The sequence below is a fragment of the Heterodontus francisci genome, chromosome 34 (assembly GCF_036365525.1).
Source record: "Heterodontus francisci isolate sHetFra1 chromosome 34, sHetFra1.hap1, whole genome shotgun sequence".
Taxonomy (NCBI): Eukaryota; Metazoa; Chordata; class Chondrichthyes; order Heterodontiformes; family Heterodontidae; genus Heterodontus; species Heterodontus francisci.
Window position 1 is genome coordinate 34,240,338 of NC_090404.1, and position 19,438 is coordinate 34,259,775.

The following is a 19,438-nucleotide window of genomic DNA, read 5'->3' on the forward strand; positions in this document are numbered from 1 at the left end:
CACAATTCATGAGAACAAATGGCATAAAATACACTCGAGTTCCACTGTATCATCCTGCTTCCAAAGGAGCAGCAGAGCACACAGTGCAGATTGTTAAGCATGCTCTTGTCAAGTAAATGCTGGATATCAATCTGAACAAAAGTCAGTTATCATTGGATCACAGACTGATGAACTTTCTGTTTATCCATGGTAACACCCCTCACACTGCTAACAGTATAACGCCAGCTGAATTGTTTCATGGCTGGCAGCCCAGAACGAGGTTTTCATTGCTGAAGCCACATTTAACGCTGTTAGTAGAAGAGAAACAATCAAAACAGAAAGAGAGTCATGAGAGAGCTAGAGTGGGAGAAAGAAGTCTGAAGTTGAACCAGAAGGATAGATTGCAGAATCATCATCACAAGTGGTTGAAGTGGTGACCAGTGATAGTGGTGGAAGATGTGGTCCTCGCACATATTTAGTTAAGATGTTTGGTAGTGGAAAGGTTAGGTTTGTACATATAGATCATGTTTTACCTTCAGAGGTTCACAAAAAAGAAGGAAGTTGGGAAAAATCAAATGAGTCGAATGAATCAGATAGTTTGGTTATGAGTTGAGCACCAATAGTTACTCAAACAGAAATCATGCCAGAAACTCGTGCAAGAGAAAGTCCGAGGTCAGATCTAAGGCAGAGACAGAGAGATATCTTTGAGGAAGTGGAAATTTCAATTGAAGCTCAACGTCAAAATCAGCCTCTGTTGGAGAAACCTCTCCTCAGACCCAGTCCAAGATGGGTAACGGTCTTTCCACAAGTCCTGGAAATTTGAGTCAGGATAGAAGGTGCCAGAGAATTGGAGAGTGGCTAATGTGACACCCTTATTGAAGAAATGTGTAAGGACAGTACTAGCAACTGTAGGCCAGTTAGGTTAACATCAGTGGTGGATAAGATTTTCGAAATAATAGTCAGGGAAAATATCAATTTACACGTAGAGAGGTTCAAGTTAATTAAGGATAGTCGGCATGGATTTGCAAAAGACAGATCATGCATGCCTAATTTAAATGAATGTTTTGATGAAGTAGCAGGGAAGGTTGATGAAGGGGATGTGTTGAATGTTGTTTATATGGATTTTAAGAAAATATTTGACAAGGTACCACATTAAAGGTTTGCTAACAAAATTGTGGCTCATGGAAAAGGGGGTTCTGTGTCCAATTGATAAAATAGTGGCTGACGGACTGAAAACAGCCAGTCAAAGGAAATGGTTGTTTTTCAAACAGGAGGATAGGAGACAGTGGTGTTCCCCAAGGGTCAGTGCTGGGACCACTGTTTTTGTTTTACTTTATATAAATGACTTGAATCTTGGAATACAAAGTAGAATATCAACATTTTCTGATGACAGCAAACCTGGAGCTGCAGCAAACAGTGAGCATGATATGAACAGTCTGCAACAGGACATAGATAGGCTAGCAGAATGGACAGAAAGGTGGCAGATGGAAGTTTATACTGACAAGTGTGAGGTGATTCGTTTTCCAGAAGGATTCGGGAGAGGCAATTTCGATGTAATGGCATAGTTCTAAAGAGTGTGCAGGAACAGAGGGACCTGGGGTTGCAGGGGCAGAGATCCTTGAAGTTGGCAAGACATATTGAGAGAATGGTGAGTAAAGCACATGGAATCTTGGGCTTTATAAATAGAAGTACTCAGCACAATTATTGTGAATCTCTCTATAATGCATGTTTAGGCCTCAACTGGAGTACTGCGTCTAGTTCTGGTCACAGCATTTCAGGAAGTATGAGAGGGTCCTTGAGAGGGTGCAGAGGAGATTTATCCGAATGGTTCTTGGGATGGAGGATTTTAGTTTCTCGGTTAGGTTGGAAGAGCTGGGTTTGTTCTCCTTCGAACAAAGGAGATTGAGGGGAGATTTAATAGAAGTGTACCAGATTATGACAGGCTTAGATACGTTGGACAAGGAAAAACTGTTCCCATTAACAAATGCTACCAGAAGTCTGGGACACAGCTTGCAACATCTGGGGGGAAATGATGCAGGGGGAATATGAGGAAGTCCTGTTTTTACATAGCAAGTGGTAATAACATGGAACTCGCTGCCCACAAGGGTGGTGGAAGGAGAAATGATCAATAACTTCAAGAGGAAGTCTGAGAAAAACATAGGCTTGCAGGGCTGCGTGTATCGACACCTTGCCTTGTGTTATTTTTTGCCCCACCTCCACTTTATTTGCTTTAAACTGGCGACAGTTCTAACCTTTGTCAGTTCTGAGGAAAGGTCACAGACCTGAAGCATTAACGTTGCTTCCCTCTCCACTGATGCTGCCAGACCTGTTGGATATTTCCAGCATTTTGTTTTTAAATTACCGTTATTGAGGCTGACTGCACAGCTCCCTGCAGAGCCAGCATGGACCGAAATGTCTCCTTCTGTGCTGCAAATGACTTTGAAGTTCAACAGTGCGCTCATGACAAGTGGCTCCTCTTCCTGTGATGTCATCTCACAATTATTTTTTTCTCCGCTTCTGGTCAGTTCAGACTCACTGATCACAGCTCTCTTCACTGCTGAGCTGCTTCACATTGCTCCCAGTCTCTAAAATTTGTGCTCTAGGTAAAGCTCGAACTTACAGCCTTGGCGTTACTCGCTAATTGCACTGCTGTATAAGTAACACGCGCTAACCAACTGCGCCACTGGAGCCCCAGTTTAATATATTTAACATGGTGAACTGCAGGCCAGTTGGCCTAACATCAGTGGTCGGGAAAATGCTCTCATCGATGTTCAAGGAAGTCTGAACGAGCACTTAGAAAATCATAGTCTGATCAAACAAAGTCAACATGGTTTTACAAAAGGGAAATCTTGCTTGACAAATTTATTACAGAATGCTGAGGATGTAACTAGAAGGGTAGATAAAGGGGAACCAGGAAATACCAGGAACCAGGAGTTACTCGGGGTGGTGTCCTAGGCCCAACCATCTTCAGATGCTTCATCAATGAATTTCCCTCCATCATAAGTTCAGAAGTGGGGATGTTCGCCGATAATTGAATAAAGTTCAGTACCATTCTCGATGCCTCACATTCTGAAGCAGTCCAGGTCCACATGCAACAAGACCTGGACGACATTCAGTCTTGGGCTGATAAGTGTCAAGTAACATCCACACCACCCAAGTGCCAGTCAATTATCATCTCCAACAACAGAGAATCTAAACATCTCCCCCAAACATTCAATGGCATTATCATCGCTGAATCCCCCACCATCAACATCCTGGGGATCAGCCTTTCCCAGAAACCTGGAACAGCGATAAACATACTGTGGCTGCAAGAGTTGGTCAGGGGCTGGAAATTCTGCAACTCATCTCCTAACTCCCCAAAACCTGTCCACCATCGAGTAGTCAGAAGTCAGGAGTGTGATTGAATATTCTCCACTTGCCTGCACAATTTCAGCCACAACAGTACTCCAGAAGTTCAACACCAGCCAAGACGAAACAACCTTCTTCATCACCACCCTATCTGCCATCTTAAATGTTCACTTCCTCCAGTACGATGCACAGTGGCAGCAGTGTGTATCATTTACAAGATGCAGTGCAGCAATTCACCAATGCTCCATTCACAACTCCTTGCAAACTCGCAACCAGTATCACCTAGAAGTACGAAAGCAGTAGATGCATGGGAACACCACCACCTGCATGCCTACCTCCAAGTCACACAACATCCTGACTTGGAACTATATTGCTGAGTCAAAATCCTGGAACTCCCTCCCTAACAGCACTGTGCATGTACCTCACCATATGGACCTCAGTGGTTCTAGAAGGCAGCTCACTACCACCTTCCCAAGTGCAATTAGGGATGGGATGTAAATGCCGGCCTTGGCAGGGACCCTCATATCCCAATAACGAATAAGAAAAAGAATGGATAATTATCTGAGGAAAAAAATGTGCAGAGCTGTATGGAAAAGGCGGGTGTGTTGGACCAGCTGAGTTGCTCTTGCAGAGAGTCTGCACAAATATGAAGGGCAGAAACACCTCCTTCTGTGCTGTCACAATTTTATGATTCAATTCTATTCTGTTATATCAAGGAGACGTTTTGCTCCAACTACACAATCAGCTGGTTAGACCACACCTGGAATACAGTGTATAGTTTTGGTCTCAGCCCTTTATAAAGGATACACATTGGCCTTGGAAACAGGGCAGTGAAAATTCACCAGAATGTAGCCAAGGCTCTCATGGTTAAATTATGAGGTGCGATTCATTCAAGCAGGCCTGCATTCCTTGGAATATCGGAGGTTAATGGGTGATTTGATTGAGTATTTTAGGATTAGGAAATGAATTAGTAGGGGAAATAGAGAGAAACTTCTTTTTTCTCTTGTTGCTTTAAATGTGGTGCGTTGTGCTCTCATCTTGAATCTTAGAATAACGGAATTATAGAAAGTTTAAGGTACAGAAAGAGGCCACTTGGCACATTGCGTCTGTGCAGCCAAAAAATGATCCACCCCTTCTATTCCCACCTTCCAGCATTTGGTTAGTAGCCCTGCAGATTATGACACTTGAGATGCATATCTAGACTCCTCTTAAATGAGTCGAGCGTTTCTACCTCAACTACCCTTTCAGGCAGTGAGTTCCAGACCCCCACCACCCTCTGGATGAAAGGATTGTTCCTCATCTCCCCTCTAATTTTTCGACCAATCACTTTAAATCTATGCCCCGAGTCACTGACCTCTCTGCGAAAGTAAATAGGCCATTCACCTCCACTCGACCCAGGCCCCTCAACATTTTGTACATTTCAATCAGATCTCCCCTCAGCCATCTCTGTTCCAAGAACAACCTCAAAATAAAGTAACAGCCCCATTTTCCAAAGCATTTCTAAAGATTCACAAAGCTGGAGACTAGATTTTCCTTTTGGAACCTTTCGATTTTACACACTCCCAAGTGCAAATACTTTCCAAAACAGCCTCGCAGTCCTTCACCTTGCATCATGCCCAGGGATGAGGAAATTCAGTGATGTGGAGATTCAGGACACGTGGCGGCCAAATACAAAGCAGCTGTCAGCAGGAAGGCCACCAGACAAAGGACTGGAAGTAGAGTAAGTGCTGCAATCTGTGTGATGAGGACACCTGGACAAGATCTACCCAAAACGCAGCCTCAGTTACACACAGGCAGAAATAATCAAGGTGGAACAGGAGGAAGGAACAGCAAACATGTCTGCTGCAAAGTTCCAAAATGTGAACCACATTGACTCAGAAATGACCGGGTTGGATTTGTCCTGCATCTTGTGTACAGGACATACCTGAGCAATTTACACATTGCCGTGTAGATGCCAGTATTGTAGCTGTACTGGAAAAGCTTGGCTAGGGGAGCGGCAAGTTCTGAAGCACAGGTCTTCACTTCTATTTTAGGAATGTTTTCAGGGCCTTTGCAGTATCTAATGCCTTCAGCTGATTCTTGATATCACGTGGAGTGAATCATATTAGCTGACGATTTGCATCTGTGATGCTGGTGACATCAAGAGGAGACCAAGATGAAACATCCACTCAGCACTTTCGGCTGAAGATGGATGCACTGATGTGCTGGGCTCCCCCATCATTGAGGATGGGGATATCCGATGCAACCTGATCATGCGTTATCCTCTTTAAAACATCCTGAGCGTTCTTTATCCTATCTGATAGATCCTGACCCTTCCTTAAACACTTTGAATCTCCTTTCGCTCATGATCTTCTCTAATATGCTCTGTTATTTCTTTGATATACTCTGAGAGTCCCTTACTGTCACTGTACACACTTATAGCCTTTAGATCCTCTGGATAACATATTAACCCCTTATATTCCCTCTCAGCCTCTATAATCCCCATATCCCTGTGAATTCACGAAGAAACACGTAGAGTCTCTGAAACTATGAGAAAAGGGTTTTGAAAGCCACAGATCGATGTGTGTGGAAACGGCTGACATTACAGCATGTGCAGAAAAATAAAGAGCAAACTTGTGTGTGAGAAGAACACAGAAAAGTTGTGGCTGGAGCTGCGCCCTTGGGGCAAGGAAACAAAAAATAAAAGAAAACCGTTAACGTGAAAGTATAAAATTAAAAACAGACAATGCTAGAAACATTCAGCAGGTCAGGCAGCATCTGTGGAGAGATATTCCTTTCACCAGGATACAATGATCCACTTTGATACTTCACATAACTCAGATCTTACACTCTCCACATCTCCCTGTAAGGAAGAGTTTGGGCTGAAATGATCGTTTTGTTTCTTTTCTTTTGGGCCTCCTTATCTCGAGAGACAATGGATACGCGCCTGGAGGTGGTCAGTGGTTTGTGAAGCAGCGCCTGGAGTGGCTATAAAGGCCAATTCTGGAGTGACAGGCTCTTCCACAGGTGCTGCAGAGAAATTTGTTTGTTGGGGCTGTTGCACAGTTGGCTCTCCCCTTGCGCCTCTGTCTTTTTTCCTGCCAACTACTAAGTCTCTTCGACTCGCCACAATTTAGCCCTGTCTTTATGGCTGCCCGCCAGCTCTGGCGAATCGTTTTGTAGATTTGAGCAAACAGAGTAAGGCAGCAATACATAACTCCCCCACTGCGGCCTGGGGAAGGATGGGACTCAGATTCAGGAATCTTGGATGTGTTGATAAAAGGAATAAAAGAACACATTCTTCTTCAACACAATAACCATGAGGATGGAATTCAAAACTATGTGTGCAGGTGTAATGGATTCATGGGCCGTCGACTGAACCTCTCGGCCACATCGTCCCAGGAACACGGCTCAGAAAGTTCTCATATTTCCTTCATTCTCATTACAAAGCCTCAGAGAGCGCACAGCAAGAAAACTCACCTTTAATTATCAGTCATCAGTGCTAGAATTTAATCTCTATTCACGTGGTTATGTGGATTTCTGTTCCAGTCTTATGAGAGACGGGGTTTCCAATCCCAATGCTGTCATAATTTGTGTTATATCATCAGAAAAGTTGCTCAGATGGAAAGTTTGAAATAAAAGCAGGAGATGTTGGAAATATTCAGCAAGTCTGTTAGTTTTCGTGGAAAGATCATCTTCACTGAAAAGATCTTTGTTTAACAATCCGTGTTAGACTATCGCAGCTGATTGAGTGGGACTGTGACTGTATAATGGTGAATACTCTGTGTTGTGGTCACAGCAACACCGATCAAGACAGAGCTTGCTTTATGTCTTAAAGCGGCTGCAGTACCTGATAATGGAATGCAGCAAATAACCAATCTTTACTCCATGAAAATGTGTTTCTTCTTGATGGATGAAAACTATTGTCTCCTTTTACATCATCGCACTTACACATGCCTGTGCTTCAGGCTCCAACATTCAAACCCACCTCTTCTCTCAGATTATTCCTACCACTATTAATACTGACTTCCTTCCATTTCATTTTACTGCAGTTTAGCCGACCGTAACCTTCACTTTCATGTTCTTAAAGCCTTTCTGGGCTACCACCGCTGATTCTAGGTTGCACAAGCTCCATTCGCATCAATGTTCATTTGGACCTTGAACTCAGTCCATACATTTAGGTCTGAGTGACCACTTGGCAGACACACACTACAAAAGCAGGGCTGGACTGAGGAAGGACAGTGGCGGAATGTTGATAATATTTATTTGGGGAATCTTCTGAGACAAGGGATGTGAATTGAGGAACTGGGTTTTGATTTCGTGGCAGTTTGTGTTTTTCTCATGAAATGTGTTCTTTGATGAAGTAACGGAGACATTTGATGAGGGCAGTGGTAATGTGGTTGCTGTTGTCGAGATGGATTTTCAAAAGTCATTTGGTGAAATACCACATAATCAAATTGTTAGAAAAATTCAAGTGATGGAATTAAAGGACCAGTGAGAGCCTGGTTACATAATTATCTGAGGGATATAAAACAGAGAATAGTGAGAAGAGAAGAGGACTGATTTCCAGGGTGATGGGGAAAAGCTGGATTGTGGGATTAAACTGACTGATCTTCCAAAGAGCTGGCACAGGCTTGGCAGGTCGAGAGGCTTCCTTCTGTTCTGGAAAATTCACTGATTCCATCATGTTAATTTTCACATCAAATGGGAGATGTCATGCAATTCAAGGTTCCCAGAATATGTGTAGTCTAAGGCAATTGGATGATGCATTGTACAGTGTTGTGATGGCCGAGTAGTTAAGGCGTTGGACTTAAAATCCAATGGGAGTTTTCCTGCGCAGGTTTGAACCGGCGAAGTGAGTCTTATTTTCCTCGAGTTGGCTGCTCTATTTGCTGATTGGAAATGTTCAAATGTATCAATATCAATCAGATATTGTGGAAGCTGAACAAACGGTGAGAAATAAACACAAAAATCAGCCTGTTGGAAGTGAAGAAAAAGGAGAAGCAATTGGCGAGCTTCTCTGGTGGTCGAATGGTTGGAGTTCAATGCACTTACTGCAACGACCTGGGTTCGATTCCTGGTCAGCAAATGGTCAGTAGTTGCTGCACTGACAACTCACAAACATGACTTCCATTTAAAATAAAAGAAACAAGTAAATGGTCAGCACCTCTGGCCTTACCTGTGGAGAGAGAGAAACACAATTAAAGGTTCAGATCAGCGATTATGCACCAGATCTGAAGAAGTCAGAGATGTGACAGGTCAATGACAGAGCTCGGAAAGTTAAAGGGAACATGTAAAGGGCTGTGACAAATTACAACCCAGAGTGATGTATTCTTTTAGTTTAGTTTAGTTTAGAGATACGGCACTGAAACAGGCCCTTCAGCCCACCGAGGGAGGATGGGGCAAGGAATATATGGATGGCAGACATTGGGCCAGCTTTTACTGCTTGCTGTTCAAACTGCACAAATATCATTCCTGATCAACCAATCACAACTGCTCTGTCAGAGAATCACACTGGACTGAATGACCTCCTTCTGTGCTGTACCTTTCTGTAATTGTATGTTTGTCATTTCTATCACCAGCTTTGGAAGCAGACCTGCTGAATGACATTTTAAATGGTGCCAACCCTTCACTGCAGCTCAGCTCATCAAAACATTCACTGTTATCATCGGCCTGTTAGACATCTTCCTGAGTTACATCTGCTGAACAACCTTAGCTTCTCGCAGCTCCGCTTACTTCACATTGAAAGCCAGTGAGAAATTATGCACAGTTTGAAATCTAAGCAACGGGTAAAAGATTGGAAGGAGAGTGTGACTGGGGATAATTGCTAATGGGAACAACTCTTGCACATTCCAGTATTCAGTATCTGGAAGAAGCAGGAAGATGAGATCACAGTGCTTATTTATCCTGTTATCTGCAAAATCCATCGCTTCTCAATGTCCTCCATCTTTCATTCCCACTCCCTACTTTCCAGGGAAAGCTGGGATTCCTGAATTCGGTGTGTTCACATGAAGCAGTGAATTCATCTGGGAGCTGGAGGAACAGAGAGATCTGGAGAAAAAGCAATGATAGAAGAAGGAGATCCCACATGAAACTGGCAGAATTTGATGTGTGTCAGTTGTTTCTATTGATGTATGATGGCAATATGTTGCTTTGCACATTTTACAGGAGTCGCATTGATGAGGTTGGTGCATCTTGGAAATTGAAACTTGTACATCTGCAGCTTTATGCTCTTGTTAACACATTCGGTGCTGTCATTGCCTGAACGAGTCTTTTGTCTTCGAGCTCAACGTTCGATTGTTTTAATGAGAAACCAATCTGTGGTGAAAGTGGCCTGAAGTGAAGAAATAGCAAAAGCAGCGTGGAGCAGCTAACTTGCAGTGAAGTCTGGCAAATTCACTGGTGCTCCAGTGATGAGAATTCTGTGCTTTTTCCACTGCAGACCTGGTTACATTCCCGGTCAGGGGATGAAACTTTCTTGCTGCTGTATGAACTGTCACAAAAAGAATGCATTACTTGCTGAATAAAAAGAATAAAAATCTCATTCGGGATAATATTTGTTCTTCTGTTCTCTTTGTTCTTTTTTTCTCTTTTGCCCCACCCCACTTAATTGTCTTGAAATCTATTACATTTTTAACCTTTGCCAGTTCTGATGAAAGGTCACTGACTTGAAACGTTAACTCTGCTGCTCTCTCCACAGATGCTGCCAGACCTGCTGAGTATTTCCAGCACTTTTGTTTTTATTTCAGATTTCCAGCATCTGAAGTATTTTGCATTTATATGAGGGTTGATGAGACTGACGTGCTTCATTTAGTCTTCATGGATTTGAGCAAGACTTTTAACAAGGTCCAACATGGAAGAATGGTCATCAAATTAAAAGCTTATACGATATTAAGGCACCTGGCAAGTTGGATCCAAAATTGACTCAGTGGCAGGAATCAAAAGGTAATGGCAAAAGTGTATATTTGTGACTGTTAGCCTGTTCTCTGTGGGATTCTGACCTCTGGGGAGCCTAAATTTGGGAGTCTCACTTTTTTTCTTTGTCGGAGAATATTTGTTCTGAACTCTCTTTGCTCCTCATTGAATGCCTCCCACTGCTCTGACACTGATTTACCTTCAAGTAGCTGTTTCCAGTCCTCTTTTAACAAATCAAATCTCCGATTAGTAAAAGTGACCTTCTCACAATTTAAAATTTTAACTCTTGGTTTATCTGTATCCTTTTCTAACTATGCTAAATCTAACTGAATTATGATCATTGCCAATAAAATGCTCTCCCACTGATAACCCTTCCACCTACACAGGTTTTTTCCTTAACACTACGTCTAGAACTGCCCCTTTTCTTGTTGGGTTTGCTCAGCATTGGCTAAAAATTCTCCTGAATGCACTGTAAGAATTTTGCTCCATCTATACTTTATGCACTTCAGAATCTTCAGAATTATACATAAATATTGAATCTTAATTTCCACATTGATAAACATTGGATTGAATATGATGCAGCTATAAAGCAGTGTCATTGAGCAGCACGAAAGGAAATCAGCATTAAATTAAGTTAAAACTACAATTATCTATCACTGTGTAGTGTGAGGGCACTTCATGATGGAATGGTCTCTGCTCAAGACAAATTATTAACGAGAACATCCCCTCTTGCATTATTTAACTCTGCTAATATTCCCTGTTGTATTTTCAGATAAAGCTGCACCATGAAACATTTTGATGTCTTGAAAATGTGCAACCTCCTCATGTAGCAACTGAACACTCATTCCCCAAGTGATCAGGCGGGATACTCACCACTGAACTAATAAGAAAAAAAACCCACAACCCACACTTGTACACTTGTGCATTCCATACCGAAGCATCAGGACAAGTATCGCACTGTTACCAGACCTGGGTTCATCCAGCAGACCCAGAGGAAGGATCTTTATTCCAGACAGTCACTGAGGAGAGAGAAACAAAGAGAGAAAAGGAGAAAGAGAATGACAGAGAGATCAATAGAGTCTGGAGTAGATGCTGAAAGGAACAGATTCACAATTCCGTATTTTACTTCATTGAGATTGACGGACAGAAAGCAAGAAAAGACACAAAGATGTACATTTAAACAGCGCCTTTCACGTCATCAGGATCTCACAAAGCACTTTACAGTCAATAAAGTACTTTTGAAGTGTGGTTTCTTCTGTAATCTCATGACAGAGAGAGACAGAGTGTTCGACAAAAATACTGATTCAGCAGATGCCAAAATATGATCTTAAGAATTACATCTCAATATGGAAACTTTATTTCCAGGTCTGTAAAAATCATATTGTTTGTTTGATTCCGGTTCAGTAAAAGTAAACCTGAAGCAGAGTGAATAAATTCGCCTCTAATCCCTGATGAAATAGGGACAAAGCTTCCCAAATTCTATCAGGTCACCTTCCAGCCTTCTCTATTCTCGAGGTTTTCCTGTTTGCTTTAACCTCTCCGTTCTGGTAAAAGTTGTGAGTGAACATTTATTTTCCTGTTTTCAATTCTGGGTACTACCTGTGTGGAGTTTGCAAGTTCTCCCTGTGTCTGTGCGGGTTTCCTCCGGGTGCTCTGGTTTTCTCCCGCATGCCAAAGGTGTGCAGGTTGATAGGTCAATTGGCCAGTATAAATTGCCCCGAGTATAGGTATGGAAATATAGGGACAGGTAGAGATGTGGTAGGAATATGGAAGTCGTGTAGGATTAGTATAAATGGGTGGTTGATGGTCAGCACAGACTTGGTGGGCCGAAGGGCCTGTTTCAGTGCTGTATCTCTAAACTAAACAAAGTCTCCACTCAAGAAAATGCAGAAAGAGACAAACTCATCTTGTATTATTTTTACTCTGCTATTTTCCTCTGCAACATGTTAAAATAACGCCATACAACTGAAATAAATCAAGTTTGTGAAGGTAAAAATCCAGCCACCTCCTCGGGGAATTGAACCACATTGACACACATAGAGTGAAACACACAGATATGTACACCGAGAGTGAGGGAGGCCTGAAGAGAGACAGACAGCCGGAAAGAAAGAGTGTCTCCAATTTGGCAGATTTTTGTTCCATTTCTAAAGGCACATTTTGAAATGCAAATGAGTAAATCCTGGAGGGATTGAAAGGTGCAGGATTTTATTACCTGTAATTGATGATTGCTTCTGTCGGGACCTGGTTAAACTTTGACATCATCAGAAAGGTAGACAGCAGGACACGAGCACTCACAGAGAATTCACAACAGATTGTTAAGTTTATCATCTTAACCACTCGGCTATAACTGCATGCAATAAAGTATTATGCCTGGTAAATGGAGTTCGGTCATAAAAGCAGCAGGAAAGTTAAAAATAAACTCGCAGAATTTGGGATGAAACTTAGCACAAAAGCAGAAATATGGTTGTTGCTGGAAATCTAAAATAACAGCAGAAAGTGCTGGAAATACTCAGCAGGTTCGCCAGCATCTGTGGAGTGAGAAACAGAGTTAATGTTTCAGGTCAGTGATCTTTCAGCAGATCTCGATGTCGACTCTTCTTCTGCCAATCTTCCTCAATCTGTACTCTCTGGTTTCAATCCTTCAGCCAATAGAAACAGTTCCTCTTTAATTCTTGGATCTAAACCCTTCATTTAAGCATTCGATCAATTCTCCTCTCTCCTTCTGTGCTCGACGATGAACAACCCCAGCTTCTCCAGTCTATCCACATATCTGGAATCTCATTCCTGAATTATAATTTGTGCTACTTCGGCCATGCATTTAGCAGAGCAGGCTGCACAGTTAAAACTGGAAAAATGCCTTAATGTATCAAACACATGTGGAAGTCAGAAGAAAGGCCTTTCACAGAGTTAAGTACAAATGAGAGGCCGCTCCCCCATCCAGTTCATCCTTCCTTATGATTTCCGATCACAGTCCCTAACTTTCCACGGAATGACACCAAAGTGTTGTCCCCACTCAGATACCCCAGCCCATTCCAGGTTATCTGTGAAGATGTGCTCTCTGACATCAAAAAAACAAAAAAGAATTTGCATTTATATAGCATCTTGCATCACCTCAGTCCGTCGCAAGGAACTTTTTAGCCAATCACATGCTATTTAAAAAGTGTATTCACTGCTCCACAGTGTGCATGAGGTGCACAGTGGCACAGTGGTTAGCACTACAGCCTCACAGCTCCAGGGACCCGGTTTCAATTATGGGTATTGCCTGTGTGGAGTTTGCAAGTTCTCCCTGTATCTGCTTGCATTTCCTCTGCGTGCTCCGGTTTCTTCCCACAGCGCCAAAGACCTGCAGGTCATTATAAATTGCTCCTCATGTCGGGAATAAGGGATTACTGTAGGGTAAGTATAAATGGGTGGTTATTGGTTGGCACAGACTCGGTGGGCTGAAGGGTCTGTTTCAGTGCTGTATCTCGAAATTAATGATTTCTTGAAGATTGAAGATGTCAAAAGCCAAAGCATTTGATGTTTTCAACACGGCTGAAAGAGCCAGAATGTCATGAGCTTGGAATCATTTTTAGATGATTTAAAGATGACTTTGAAAAAAATCACCTCGTGCTAATTTAAAATAACAGTTTAACATTCTGGTTATGCTCCCCAGGTTGATTTCAGTGCAGTTTTTCCATAATAAAAGCAAAATACTGTGGATGCTGGAAATCTGAAACAAAAACAAGAAATGCTGGAATCACTCAGCGGGTCTGGTTGCATCTGTGGAAAGACAAGCAGAGTTAACGTTTCGGGTCAGTGACCCTTCTTCGGAACTGTGCAGAAAGTCTCCCTCAACGTTGAACATTACAGCTGATTTCTGTTCAAATTTGTGAGCGATTATTAAAGGATCATTCCATGATACCTCGGTTAATAACAGCAAGTCTAAGCTGTATGTCACACATGAAAACAGTTACATCAATTATTCACTCATTCCCAACGCCACAGTCAGTGAGACCGGGACAAGCAGCAATATTCTAAACCCACACTCTCCAATCACCCACTGTCAACAGAAAACAACAAATCAATCAGAGGGTTACTGTACATCCGTGGGACACGGGACACGACAGCCCGGGCCAAACCTCCTCATACTCTGAGCACAATGAAAGAGTTACAAACAATAGTAACAACTTTCAAAATCGTTCCCATGTAAAATGTCTTCATGTTATTTAAAAGCTGACTGTTCTGAAAGTGAGCACCATGGGATTTGTGTTTTTCGTGTTTTTCTGTTAGGTTTGCAATTCACTTTGTGTTGGATATTGAAGAGAATCTCATATCAAAATGAGGACACAACGTAGGTAAACAATAAATCCCAGAACAATTCCTCAGTAAAATGGATTGCAACCTTTGGAAGGAGGTGCAGTTACAAAGTGGAAGATGGGAATGATGTTATTGATGATTGAGTGGAATGTATTGAATCCTTGGGCTTTTGCTGATCAATTTCCTTTTACACCATGGAACACAAAAAAAGCTGAGGCACCAGGAGGAAACCAACAGTTATCTCACTTTAATGAGAGATATGGCAACGCTGCCATGGGTTGCCCAGTTACCTCAGTCAATAGAGCATGAAATTCTTAATTCCATGGTTATGGGTTGGAGCTCCATGTTCACTGTGATTGTTTTAAACTTTGCTGCTGCTTTCACGGGCGAACCCCAGCTCTCCATTCCTCCACCACTGTCACCCGCGCTCAAACTGTGTCTTTCTCCAGCACGCTGTTGTGAATATCACAATTCCTGATTTACAAGTGAAAACTGTCGTCCGAATCACTGGACATGTGAGAGAGAAGTTTGTAGATGCAGCCTAATGTACAGCGAATGATAATACTTTAAAAGTGGGAAGTTCCATTGCAGCATTTGGACAAAAAGAAACTGCTCAGAGTAACAGAATGAGAATGGTCACTTCCTGGGGAACAAATAGCATCGGATCCACGTCTAAAAGGATTCCAATGACAATCATCGGATTCATTAGATTCAGGGAGAAAAACTCGGAAACTCATCCTGAACGTCATTTACATGCAGATGAGCTGTGAGGAAAGATTGGATTAGGCTGAGTTTGTATTCCTTGGGACAGAGGAAGTTAAGGGGAGATGTAATGGAGGTGTATAAAATAATGAGGGACCTGTTTCTCAATAGACAGGCCAGAATGAGGTTTTCATTGCTGAAGCCACATTTAGCGCTGTCAGTAGAAGAAAAACAATCAAGACAGAAAGAGAGTCATGATAGGGGTAGAGTGGGAGAAAGAAGTCTGAAGTTGAACCAGAAGGTGAGAGTGAAGATTCATCATCACAAGTGGTTGAAGTGGTGACCAGGAAGAGTTGTGGAAGATGTGGTCCTCGCACATATTTATTCAAGATGTTTGGTAGTGGAAAAGTTAAGTTTGTACATATAGTTCATTTTTTACCTTCAGAGGTTCACAAAAAAAGAAGGAAGTTGGAAAGAATCAAATGAGTCGAATAAATCAGATAATTTGGTTCCGAGTTGAGCACCAATAGTTACTCAATCACAAATCATGCCAGAATCTTGCGCAAGAAAATGTTTGAGTTCAGATCCAAGGCAGAGTTGGAGAGACATGTCTGATGAAATGGAAATTTCAAATGCAGCTCAAGGTCAAAATCAGCCTCTGTTGGAGAAACCTCTCCTCAGACTCAGTCCAAGATGGGTCAAGGTCTTTCCACAAGTTCTGGATGTTTGAGTCAGGATAGAAGGTGGCATAGAATTGGGGAGTGGCAAATGTGACACCCTTATTCAAGAAATGTGTCAGGTCAGTCCGAGCAATTAAATGCCAGTTGGTTTAACGTCAGTGGTGGGTAAGATTTCAGAAACAATAGTCAGGGAAAATATCAATTTACATGTAGAGATGTTCAAGTTAATTAAGGATAACCAGAAGGGATTTGTAAAAGACAGATCATGCATGACTAATTGAATTGAATTTTTTGTTGAAGTTAAGGAGAAGTTTGATGAAGGGAGTGTGTTGAATGTTGTTTATATGGATTTTAACAAAATATTTAATAAGGTACCACAGAAAAGGCTTGTTAACAAAATTGTGACTTGTGGAATAGGAGGGTCAGTGTCCATTTGAAGAAGTTATTGGCTTAAGGACTGAAAACAACGAGTCAATGAAAGTGGTTGTTTTTCAGACTGGAGAATGGTAGATAGTGATGTTCCCCAAGATAGCAGAATTTCAAAATTTGCTGACGACAACAAACTTGGAGCCGCAGCAACCAGTGAGCATAATATGAACAGCCGACAACAGGACATAGAAAGGGTAGTCGAACGAACAGAATGTTTGCAGATTGAATTTTATACTGACAAGTGTGAAGTGATGCATTTTGACAGAGGGATTAAGGAGAGGCAATGTAGATGTAATAGCATAGTTCTAACGAATGTGCTGGAACAGAGTGACCTGGGGGTGCAGGTGCATCGATCTTTGAAGGTGGCAAGATATATTGAGAGAATAGTTAGTTAAGCATAAGGAATCCTAGGCTTCATAAATAGAAGTAGTCAGTACAATTTTGGTGAACCTCTTTAAAGCTCTGGTTAGCAGCAACTCTGTCCTGTTCTTGTCAGCACATTTCAGGAACGATATGAGCGTCCTTGAGAGGGTGCAGAGGAGATTTAGCAGATGGGTTCCTGGGATGGAGCATTTTAGTTACAAGGTTAGGTTGGCAGAGCTGGGCTTGTTCTCCTTAGAACAAAAGAGATTGAGGGGAGATTTAATAGAAGTGTACCAGATTATGACAGGCTTGGATAAGTTAGACAAGGGAAACGGCACAAGGAGTAGTGACCAAAAATTGCCAGTTCTGTGGGAAAAAAAAGGATGTGGGTGAATATGAGGAAGCACTGTTTTTGTATCTCAAGTGATAATGACCTGGAACTCACTGCCCACAAGGGTGGTGGAAGCAGAAATGATAAATGCCTTCAGGAGGAATTCTGAGAAAAGCAGGCTTGCAGGGCTACGGGTATCGAGCCTGACTGCGTTGCTCTGTGCAGAGCTGGCATGGACCGAGTTGTCTCCTTCTCTGCTGGAAATGACTATGAAGTTTTGCAGGGCTCTCACCGCACGTGGCTCCTGTTGCTTTAATGTCACCTCATCGTTGTTTTCGATCCCTTCTTCTGGCCAGTTCGGACGAACTTTTCTGCACTGTCAAGCTGTTTCTCATTGCACCCCGTTTCTAAAATTCAGTGCTCCACGTGAGGCTTGAACTCACAACCTCGACATAGTTCATTAATTATACTGCTGTATGAGTACCACACGCTAACCGATTGCGCCACTGAAGCCACAACGCACCGCATATAGTATGGGGAGCTGCAGGCAAGTTAGCCGAACATCAGTCATCTGGAAAATGTTCCAATCTATGATAAAGGAAGTATTAACAAGCACTTAGAAAATCATTGTCTGATCAAACAAAGTTTTTACCGAATGGAAATCTTGAATGACAAATTTATTCCAGAATTCTGAGTATGTAACTGAAAGGGCAGACAAAGGGGAACCAGGAATGTAGTATAATTGGATTTCCAAAAGGCATTCGGTGAGATACCATCAAAGATTAATATACTAGATAAAGGCTCATGGAATTGAAGTAATATATTAGCATGCAGGGATGACTTAGAGGTTAACGGACAGAAAGCAACGAGTAGGGATAAATGGAGAATTTTCAAGATATCAGACTGCAACTCGTGGAGTGCCTCAAGGATCAGTGCTGGGGCCACAGCTATGTCCAATACCGAGAGTGTGGTGGAAGCAGATTCGGTCCTGGGTTGAAGAGAAGATTGGTCCTTATCATCATTGATGCCAGCCTTTAGATAATTCCATTAAATCCACGTGCTATCAAGAGACGGGTGAAGGCAGTGAATTTCCAAAACACGATGGGCCCTGACACAATTCCAACTGTCATACTGAAGATCTGTGCTCTAGAACCAGCTGTGTCCTCAGAGAAGTTGTTTCAGTACAATTGCAAAACGCACATCTTCCTGACAATGCGCAATTTGCCCAGCTATGTCCTGTCCACAAAAATCGGGAAAAGTCCAATCCACCCATTAACTACCCCATCAGTCTACTCCCAATCATCAGCAAAGTTGTGGAAGGTATCGTTGACAGTGCAATCAATAAACACTTACTCAGTAACACATCGCTGACCTATGCTCAGTTTGGATTCCACCAGGGGCACGCAATTCCAGACTTCATTACAACCTTGGCCAAACATGGAAAATAGAGTTGTATTGGAGAGATGACAGTGTCTGCCTTTGACATCAAGGTAACATTAGACCCTGTATGGTATCAAGGAGCCCGAGCAAAACTGGAGGCAATGGGAAAGAGAGGGGAAACGCTCCACGAGATGAAGTCATACCTAACACAAAGGTATGTCCCAGGGGGAGTGTTTGCTAGAGTGGTTGGGGAGGGTTAAACTAAAATGGCAGGGGAATGGGAAACTTTGCAAGGAGTCAGAGGAAGGGTGATCAAGGACAAGAACCAAAGGGGAATAAGAAAAGTGATAGGCAGAGAAATCAAGGGCCTGAATCAAACAGGGCCACAGTGAAAAACAGTGGGAAGGAGACAAGTAATGTCAAAAAGAGAAGCCTTAGGCTTTGCAACTTAACGTGTGGAGTATTAATAATCTTCTTCTTTGGCCTCCTTGTCTCGAGAGACAATGGGTAAGCGCCTGGAGGTGGTCAGTGCTTTGTGGAGCAGCGCCTGGAGTGGCTATAAAGGCCAATTCGAGAGTGACAGACACTTCCACATGTGCTGCAGATAAAGTTGGTTGTCAGGGCTGTTATGCAGTTGGCTCTCCCCTTGCATTTCTGTCTTTTTTCCTGCCAACTGCTAAGTTTCTTCGACTCACCACGCTTTAGCCCCGCATTTATGGCTGCCCGCCAGCTTTAACGATCACTGGCAACTGACTCCCACGACTTGTGATCAATGTCACAGGACTTCATGTCGCGTTTGCAGACATCTTTAAAGGGGAGACATGGACGGCTGGTACCAGTGATGAGCTCGCTGCACAATGTGTCCTTGAGGATCCTGCCATATTCCATGCAGCTCACATGGCCAAGCCATCTCAAGCACCGCTGGCTCAATAGGGTGCATAAGTTGAGGATGTTGGCGGCCTCGAGGACTTCTGTGTTGGAGATACGATCTTGCCACCTGATGCCAAGGATTCTCCAGAGGCAGCGAAGATGG

The 19,438-nt window shown here is 42.6% G+C and overlaps 1 non-coding gene across 1 annotated transcript; it reads right to left on the reverse strand.

The window, feature by feature from the left end:
* Positions 1 to 17,443: 17,443 nt before the first annotated feature.
* trnam-cau (transfer RNA methionine (anticodon CAU)) lies at positions 17,444 to 17,538 on the reverse strand. The gene is made up of 2 exons: positions 17,501 to 17,538; positions 17,444 to 17,479 (listed from the first exon to the last, which is right to left on the reverse strand). It is a non-coding gene; the product is annotated as a tRNA-Met (tRNA).
* Positions 17,539 to 19,438: the final 1,900 nt, after the last annotated feature.